This window comes from Apium graveolens, chromosome 5 (genome assembly GCF_009905375.1).
Source record: "Apium graveolens cultivar Ventura chromosome 5, ASM990537v1, whole genome shotgun sequence".
NCBI lineage: Eukaryota > Viridiplantae > Streptophyta > Magnoliopsida > Apiales > Apiaceae > Apium > Apium graveolens.
This window is the reverse complement of record NC_133651.1, coordinates 151,285,439-151,295,658: the sequence shown is the minus strand read 5'-3', so window position 1 is coordinate 151,295,658 and position 10,220 is coordinate 151,285,439.

Genomic DNA, 10,220 nt, shown 5'->3' with positions numbered 1-10,220 from the left:
TCGCATAGTTAGTACAGAAGGTGGCCAGCCTTTAGTACTTGACAAGCAATTAAACAATAGCTGGTATCCTACTCGGCTTCTATCACACAGATAGATAGTCATTCGGCAATACCTCCCATTCTGGAAGGGTTGTTCTTCTCAGCTTATATGAAATGAAAAGAAGAGAAAAGAACAAATTGAAGAGAATTGTATATATGAAAAAAAAAATATACTGTCACCAAATATCTGGCTTGGAACCTACCTCTGAACTATAGAGGTCTGTCATAGAAGAACAAAACATATATGTATTTAATCAACATCAAGTATTATAGCATCGCATTTCACGTGCCTAAATATTTTCGCTATCCCGTCCATCATTCTATGGACCCATGCTCTTCCTCGAGCTTATACACAATTACCTTTGAAACTCCCTCGACATCGAAAATCGAATCTGGGATCTCATTCTAGACATCATCGTTACTTGAATTCTATGCTTGCACCGCAACCTTCCTTGTATAATAATACGACTCTCTATTGATAAGAAAGAATAATTATTCACTAGGTAGATACTCTACTTAATTAGTCTATCAATGATAACTTATACACTACCACTACCCGATTAGTGGTACTCAATCTCAACACCCATTCCAATACAACTCTCACGGTTGTAATCAGCTCATTACTCGCAGAATCATTGCTGCCTTACTAAGGTCCACCACTGACCTACTGTAGTCATTCATTTTCCATGAAGTCTTAATAACTAACCATACGGAGTCCATCCATCTCGTATCTAATTCTCCTAAGAAATTAACATAACCACCAATCACAATTCATGAAGAACACTCGTGATCCTGACATACATACATGACATGAAGCAAATAAAAGTGCAGAAGAGTTTCAATCGAAGCAACGATAGCAGGTTAATACCATTCTTAATCATACGCCCTAAATAGAAGAATTAACTCAAGGGTTCATCTAGTCCTTTTTGAAACATGGTTCTGGCTTATCTCAAGATAGGACCTTATAAGATAGATAGCCCGTTCATGGCAATTACACGAATTAAACCTTTACCAACTACTATTACGGTTGGGTATTGCACAGTCATCAGGAGGAATGTCAATCTTCCAAACCATAATACAACCTTCACAGTTTTAACCATCATCACTGTATTCTTTTGGCACAAGCGCCTATAATTATCCTCTTACCTTTAAAGTGTCGGCCACCTCTTTGGCCTTTCCTGATAGTAAAATTTTCTTACAGTCAATGTCACTTTAACCATCTCCAAATAAATTTTCTACCTTATTTCAATCACAGCTTATGTGAAAATGCTTTCCTTAAAATCTGATGAGTAAAAAAATCACCATTTTCCGTAAGTTATTGCCTCAATCTTTAGAGGCTAATCACTGACAAGGCTGACTCTCAATCATACTTAGAACATTTTTTTTTTTTTTTTTTTTTTTTTTCTTAAGTCCTAATTGCCCTGAACAATTTCGACCATTACTGGTTCGATCCATACTTTCTCGTGGTTTACACGTGCCCCACTTGGCATCATTATAATTACGTCATATTTCCTTTATCCACATTTCTATTCTTGAGAATTTTGAATATTACCTTTTTCCTTATAAAACCTCTAAGGTTATCCTTCAATCGTTCCTCCTGTATTCCCTATATACAGGGCATATCAAAATACCATTTACTAATACTAGAACCATTATCTATATGCTTCTGCAAAATTTCTCCACTGATTCTTAAAGGTTGTTGTTACCTTAACCCTTTCCCAATCATATTGTCAAAACTCATACTGTCCCTATTAAGGGTGACATGCCCACCTTTATGCAGTCCCCTAGGATTCATTTTAAGTTACCAATGTTCTATTCTTAATTCCACCTTTAAAAGGTACCTGCATCCTTCCACGAATAAATCAAGTCATATTTCCTTGATAGATTATCATATTCATCATTCCCACCTCGATAGTCTATACCTAACTTCATAATAGCATCCTTATTCAAATTGAGGTCAATTCATATGGCCTCCAAAAGATAACAACGGTTATCCGCTTGTCTTGCCTAATTTGGTAACGATAACAAGGATGTTCTGGAAGATATTGGTCGTGTTCAACGTGAACTTCTTCTTAATAATTCCTTATTTACTTTTGTTGTTTATCTCAACAGTCACCTCAATGTTGGGATATCTTTCATACCTGGCATCTCCCTTTCTGGGTATCAAGCCACCGCTCTTACACTTCACATTCTTGAAGGTCACTTCCTTCATCCAATTTTCCTAGTTTCTTACTTTCTTGTCTCCTCAGTCTATTCGCGTCTCATTGTCTATCCTTCGAATTATCTCAAGGTTTCCTCGAATCTTCCCAACTTAAAACAGGGGATAAAATATATGTATCTCTTATACCTTCAACCATCAATTTAACTCATGGTGAATCACTCTCATCCGGACGATTACATACTTTTCTATTTCTATTGCTATGAGTCTTTAGGGTTTCCTCATACCCAACTCCTTTATCATTCCTCAAACTCTCTTGCCTTTATATTCCTTTCCACTTCATTTCCTTTTTATTTTCCTTTCTCTTATCATTATTTCATGAACCAACACAACATAAGCATTGATTTCAAATATCCCGTCATTCTGGATTCGCGTCTTCAGAACGAATCTTAACAACTTTTACAGCTTAGATTCATAATTCATCATACTCGTCTGCCTTTGTTCTGGCTCTAAAGCTTTTACACTATTCCATAACCTTGGGAATTACGATCCCGAAAACAATTGGCTGAACTTTAATCAGTTTATTCTAACCTCTGGCTCCGTGCCCTTCTTGGTCTTTCACCAGTAGTGGCCCTTCTCTTAGGAGGGTAAGTGACAAAAATAGTCTTTTGTGATCCGTCCATCATTCAGAATCTCAAATGATTCCTCTATTTCCTTTAGCCAGGCTCTTGCCTCGACTAGGTCAACCTGTTCCCTGGGAACTCTGAGAGCTTAGCGACTTAAAGGTCATGAAAGAATTTCCTACCGCATTGTTTCCTCAAGGTGGTGGTTGGGGATAATAGTCTAAGTTCTGTCTAGACAGGTCCATGAATTGCCGTATAGGAGTACCGTCTCGGGTCTCCTTTCCTTACTCGACTTTCTGTTTCCTTAGTATGAAATGTTTCATCCTACTCCCCATAATTGGGGTCATCTTTTAATTTAAAATCCTCATTTTCCACTCCATCATGTCATGGGTTCCTTCTATCTTGATGGCGACCTCCCTGACTATCACGTTCAGGGTTTGCTCTAAATCTTATTCCTCAAACTATGGCTCTCATCTAAGTTCTCATCCTTACGCTCTTGAACTTTCGGAACCCAAATTCTGTAGGAATACCTCATTATTCCCTTCTCATCTTTCTCGGTATTAACCTCTGATCTATTTGTTGGCTCTCTGCCTTCATTCATAACTTTTCTGGCACAATATGATCTTTTCCAATAATTCGGGCTGTATTGCTATCTCAACAGCTTTTCGGTACCGGCTCCGGTTACCTTCACTACTATTTCCATTTTCTCAAAATCTCTTATAAACTCTCCAAAAGACATTACCATCTTGAGTCTCTCCTTTTTACTAAGGGCATCAGCCACCATATTGGCTTTCCCCGAATGATAAAGAATCTCCCAATCATAATTCTTGATTAGCTCTAACTGCCTCCTCTGGCGTATGTTGAGCTCTTTCTACGTAAGAATGTACTAGAGCACTTATGGCTTAGGTAATTCTCGCACTTCTCTCCATACAAGTAGTGCCTCCAATCTTTAGGGCAAAACTATTGCCACGAGCCCAAGCTCATGGGTGGGGATATCAAATTTTAAATTCCCTTAATTGTCTTGACGCAGACACGATTATCTTGCTGTGCTATATAAGAAGCACCCTAATTCCTTATGCGAAGCGTCACTTACAAATCACAAAATCTCATTTTCCATCCGGCAACGCCAACATAGGGGACGTCACCAACCTTTGCTTCGGTTCTTAAAAGTTGTTCTCGCATTTCTCTGTCCATTTGAACTTCTCAGTCTTACGAGTAAGCCGCGTTAAAGGGGCTACTATCTTTACAAACTTGAACGAACCTCCGGTAGTGACCGGCCAATCCTACCTCTGGTAGTCGACCAAACCATGGTCATCAATTCATCAGTGGTCCTTTGTCCAATCCTGTCAGGATCCTCCATGGGATCCTCCTCAACAACTATCCCTTCTAGGACAACATCCTCAACCGCTAAATCCTCAATATCAACATCATCCGGTCCTGCATTAGGACACTCTATCGGATCCACAATCCGATCTCCAATTAGTAATAAAACATCATCGCGTTGATGTTCCTCAACTTCAGGGTTCAGAGTCCCGCTACCATATACGATAACGAACTACGCTTCTATCGCTACATTTATAAGGGTTCCCATAAGGGTTTTAACTGTCAGTACTACGTTAGGTAGTCCGACTATGAACTTGGCAAGAGTTCTTATTATCTTAGTGAACTTATTATCTTAACGTCCCATCATCTCTGAGGTTTATAACGCTTAGCTCTGATACCATTTCTGTAACACCCCCAGATCCGGGGTCGGGGATCCGGGTCGTCACGGTCTTTCTTTCCACAATATCACTTCACTTAATTAATAAATAACCTTATGCTGTGACCCCACACTAACACACACCACAACCCGTTATAGTCTCAGAGATGAAATTTAAATAAGTATAAGTCTTTGGATCCACAATTTAAAAGTTATTACAACCCAAAACGATTACTTGATAAATTTACAGTTAATTGCCATTATCTGCCACAAGTTATAATTATACATAATTGATTCTCAAAAGCAGATGGTCTAATCTACAATAGATCTACCTCTGCAGCTATAGCAGCTACGACATCAACGGGAAGACGCGGAACGCTTCCCACGCGCTTGCGCTGGGTCTGCTGGAGTCTGGCCATCTCTCCTAACTGTTGTTGTGTGATGAAGAAATAAAGCAAGAGTGAGCCTTACAGCTCGCAAGATAATATGTAGTGATAACAATAACACAAGTATCTAAATGGATACTTACTAAAATCTTTATCGTGTGTAAGATAATTACTTACTAGATATAAGTAAAAACAAGGAATGAAGTTACCAATACTTCCCCACACTTATATCATTTATAAATCTACTTGAACTATCACCGTTCAAAGTATAATAAAATTCATGAGGTCATCCCATAGATGAGACCACAAATAAACTTGAAAATATTTGATCTTTGAAATATTTTGAAAAGAAATGAAGTTACGAGATACTTCATTCAATGGATACACCAATAAACATGTTTGACCCTGTCAATGCTTCAGCAACCACCCATTAGTAGCCTTTCGATCGAAATGCTACGGGTAGTGTTGCAGAATTATCCAAATGGGTGATGAACTCATTACGGGAGTTTACCGCGCCAGGAAGACCACTTACGATGATCAGTCGTAGTAGTACAACCCCACCATTTTCTACATGTAGAGGAGAACCTGTCGGATTTACTTGTCAACCGAACACTGAACTCCTAAGGAATGGACCGCCTTAGCGGAACTTCCAGGCCATTTGGGCCAATATAATAAGGCTGGGCCGGCGCTACTCGACCACTTACGCCACTCCTAGTTCAGATGAAATCCATGACTCTGAAACGTAAAGCTCGTTTCCCCCTTTCCCCAAGTAGAAACTTGTTGATACGGCTCCAACAAGAAGTCGTATCTAGTTGGAAAGGAAAACTCACCGATATTTCCCAGGCGATGCCTGTTAATGGATTAACTTGTTCCAAGAATTTTACTTCCCGAATATTGGGTAAGTAATCAAAAACTCTTTTACCAAGACAGCAACCTTGTTGCGAATATAAAACACACCACCGAGCCGGATCCCCCATGTTTTGAGCGAGTATTTAAATCTCCTTATTAAAAGGAAGATTTTAAATATAAAAATAGTTTTGGGATCCGCTCTAACTTTTGAAAATCATTTTAAAGACTCGAAAACACTTTAAAGAGTGTTTGGAGTAAAACTGATTTAATGAAGTAAATCAGTCCCCAGAATATTTAGAAAAGGTCTGAATATTATTATTTAAATAATATTCCCATAAAAAAATAATCTTTATAAAATAATTGAAGTAGAAGTATTAAAACTTATACTTGAAATGAATAGCAAATAATCAAAGATATACTTATACGAAAGTAATATCTTTATTTGAATAATCAAAAATAAGTTTGATTATCGACACCTTATTCTTTAATAAAATAAAGAATATATCTCAGCAAATAATCGGAGTCATAGATCCTCAAATGAATATTCAAATAATATTCAATAAATAAAATACGCTGAGTCATAATACCTCGAATGAATATTATAAATAATATTCATTAAATAAAATAAAGGAGTCATACATCCTCAAATGAATATTCAAATAATATTCAATAAATAATGTAAAGGAGTCATACGCCTTCGAATAATATTCGGAATAATATTCAAATAATAAAATAAAAGGAGTCATAAGTCCTCGAATGAATATTCGTAATAATATTCATTAAATAAAATAAAGTTATCGAATAAACCTTATTCGGTTTATAGTTTGGAAAACTATAACCATATATATATATAAATATATATATATATATATCCATATCCATATAAAATCTACTCGGGATCCTCGACTCCCGGTTTTAGAAAATATTTACACCCTTGGGTCCCTATACTAAGGGTATATGCAAGATACAACTATCCTCTAGCATAGGTATTATCAAATAAACCAACAGATATATATCTCAAGAATATAAAACAGGCATGCATATATACCATATCACATGCTACAATATATCGCAACATTTGCTAAATAACAATCATGCAATATCACAAGATAATGCATATACATACATTTACATCACAACAACAGTGTATCGGATAGAATACTTGCCTGAGCGACTGGGGTTACGAATGGCTCGGGACGAGTCTGGTAACCTATAAATAACAAGTAAGTTGGAATTAAACCAAAATCACTTGTAAATCTATACTTTAACTAACTTAGACTCTAACGCTTGTTTTGCGCTCACTGATTCGCTTAAGCCACTCGGGTACCCTCGGCTCCACCATTTTTAATAATTTAACCTTTACGAGTTTTAAAGCGATTCCTTCGCGAGTGTCTTACCAACTGCCTAACACACTTACCATAAATGTTTCATACATTAATTAACCCTTTTTGGTCTTTAATCTATGTTTCAAAGTAAGGCGAGGGAAAAAGTTTCGTTCGTGAAACGCCGTTACTTGAAACGGTCGTTTCTCCTAAACCGTAAATCGGAATCGAACGAACTACATATCAAAACGAAGCTCGTAACATGAGCTATCTAAACATGGCAGTGGTCACAATCTAGCAGGGGGTTCTCGGGTCCTAATGCTATGCACAAAAACAGTCCAAAGAAAATCGGACGTTACGACGGCTATGTTTACGCGATTTCCCAAATTTTAAACCATTCAATACCAACCACAAATCAACCCCAAATCAATCATACAACCAATATCCCTCCAAACCACATCATAACAGCCCCAACAAATCCACATTGACCATTTATACTTATTCCTCACATGAACTAAAAGCTTTACTTAGGTTCTTTAACTAATTACCAAGATTTACAACTCCAACAATGCAACAAAACCAATTAATCTCTACAAACTCAACCAAACTTCAACCAATCAAGCATCATGCTTCACATATGCTATATCAAACACATTCAATCCTAATTACTCAAAACTAAAGCTAGGGTTTGTAGTTTATACCTTCCTTGGAGAGGTGGGAGGAGCTAGGAAGCCTTAAGAAGCTTTGAGAAGTCTTAAGAATGCTTGGATCTTCAAGAAAACAAGAAAACTTCAAGTTAAAAAAACTTGAAAACACTATTCATAGTCTTCTTCTTTGATTAAATGAAGAAGATTGAGAAGGAATTAATGGCTTAAACTCATGATATAGTCCTAACTAAGCATGAAGATGATTAGGGAATTATCTTACCAATTTAGGAAGCTTGGGTCTTGGATTTTGAATTTCTCTTGCCTTTTGAATAGTGAAAAGCCGTGAGCAATGAAGAACAAAGCCTTGGTTGCTTTTGATTTTTGATGAAAATGATTTTACTTGGCTTGGTTGATTGGTTTTTGTGCTTGCTTTAGTCAATTACCTTCTTGCCCTTGGATTTGTGTGGTTACAAAGCCACCACACCTCCTTCCTTCCCATGTCATGCTTATGTCATCCTCATGATGTCATCCTCACTTCCTTGTCCTCTTTCTATTGGTTGGATGACATCATTCCCACTAATCCCTTTGATTAACTTCCTAATCGTTTGCCTAATGACCGCTGATCTGTTATACGGTTCGCTTAACTTTCGTTTTCGTTTATCGTTTGAGGGATCATACCCGGTATCTTATTACTTAGGTTCCCTCAACCTTTCTCAATATATTATATTCCTTTTATGATCCTCTCCTATAATCCTTTAATTTAAATCCTTTTATCCTGTTACCTTTTTCTCAATTCTTTCCGTATCTAGTGGATTTCCGGGAAAAATCCAAGTGTTCAGAATTGGATTCTGACGATCTTTACATACACTTATATACCACATAGAGTACTAATAATATCCCATAAGATCAATAACAGAACCCCTACATAGCGTGGCATGAACAGTTTTCTCATTCAGCAAAAACACTATTCATAAGGGTTTCAAAATTTCTCAAAAATTGGGGTTATTACAATGATGTTACAATCAGCTATCATCGAGGAAAAGCGAATGTCGTGGCAGATGCGTTAAGCCAGAAAGAAAGATTGAATATATTGACTTCTTCAGAAGAATTGGTCAGAGAATTCGAGAAATTGGAAATTGAAGTTCGTATTCTAGGTAAATCCTTCTGAAGTCAGAAGGATGATAAAAGAATTCTTTGATTTTCATCAAGAATCTGGATAACTAATGTGCCAGAATTAAAAGCAGAAATATTACGAGATACTCACAACTAAAGATATTTCATACATCCTGGAAGCACAAAAATGTATCGAGATCTAAAAGAAAACTTTTGGTGGCCAAATATGAAGAAAGAAATAGCAGAGTGGGTAAGTAAATTCTATAAATGTCAACGAGTCAAAGCAGAATACCAACGTCCAAGAGGATTACTACAACCACTGGATATTCCAGAATGGAAATGGGATCATTTAGCAATAAATTTCATGGTAGGACTTCTAAGGACCCAAGCAAATCATGACGCAATTTGGGTGATTATTGACAGACTAACGAAGTCAGCACATTTTCTGTTAGATATATTTGTGATGTCATGTATAATAATGATTTGTGTTTAGTTTTCAGATCTTGACTAACAGGACAAATCAGGACTTAACTGGAAATCAGTACTTATACTGAAGTCAGAACTTATGATATCAGAACTAAAGTTATCAGAACTTAAGATATCAGAAGATATTCATCAGGAGATAATATCAGGACTTAAGAAGACTTTCAGATAAGGAAGGCGGCTGATTGAAGGAAAGAAGATTAAGACAAACAGAAGAAGAGATATGCATGGAGAAGAATTCTATGAAGAATAGAAGACTTGGAGAAAAAATAACTAATTGGTATATTTTAGGATGCAAACTTATATTTGATATCAATAAGAAGATTATCTTGTAATTGTGTGTCTATATAAACACAACATAGGGTTTACACTATAAGTGTTATTGTAATCGAGATTATTATTCATTGTAACCCTAGCAGCTCTCGTAATATTTGTTCATCACTGAGAGAGAACAGTTCCATTGTAATACTATTTTATTAATAAGATTATTCTGTGTTTCATACTTGTGTTCTTAATTCGATTTGATTGTAGTATACACTCTATTCAACCCCATTCTACAGTGTGTGTGACCTAACAAGTGGTATCAGAGCCTATCTATTAACACATATACAGTAAAGATCCAAAATAATCATGTCTGAAGAAGAACAAACTCCAACCAAGCCCACCAAAACTGAAGAAACTCCAAAGACTCAAATCTATAATCGATATGAGACTATTAGGGTTCCCATACTGAAACCTTCTGAGTATCCCATATGGAAAGTGAGGATGACTATGTTTCTGGAAGCTACAGATCCAGAATACCTTGACATAATTAATGAAGGCCCACATAAGCCAACCAAGCTCTCTGTTGTAGTTGCAGATCCGCCAGCAATGACTGTACCAAAGGAGAAAAGTGAATATAC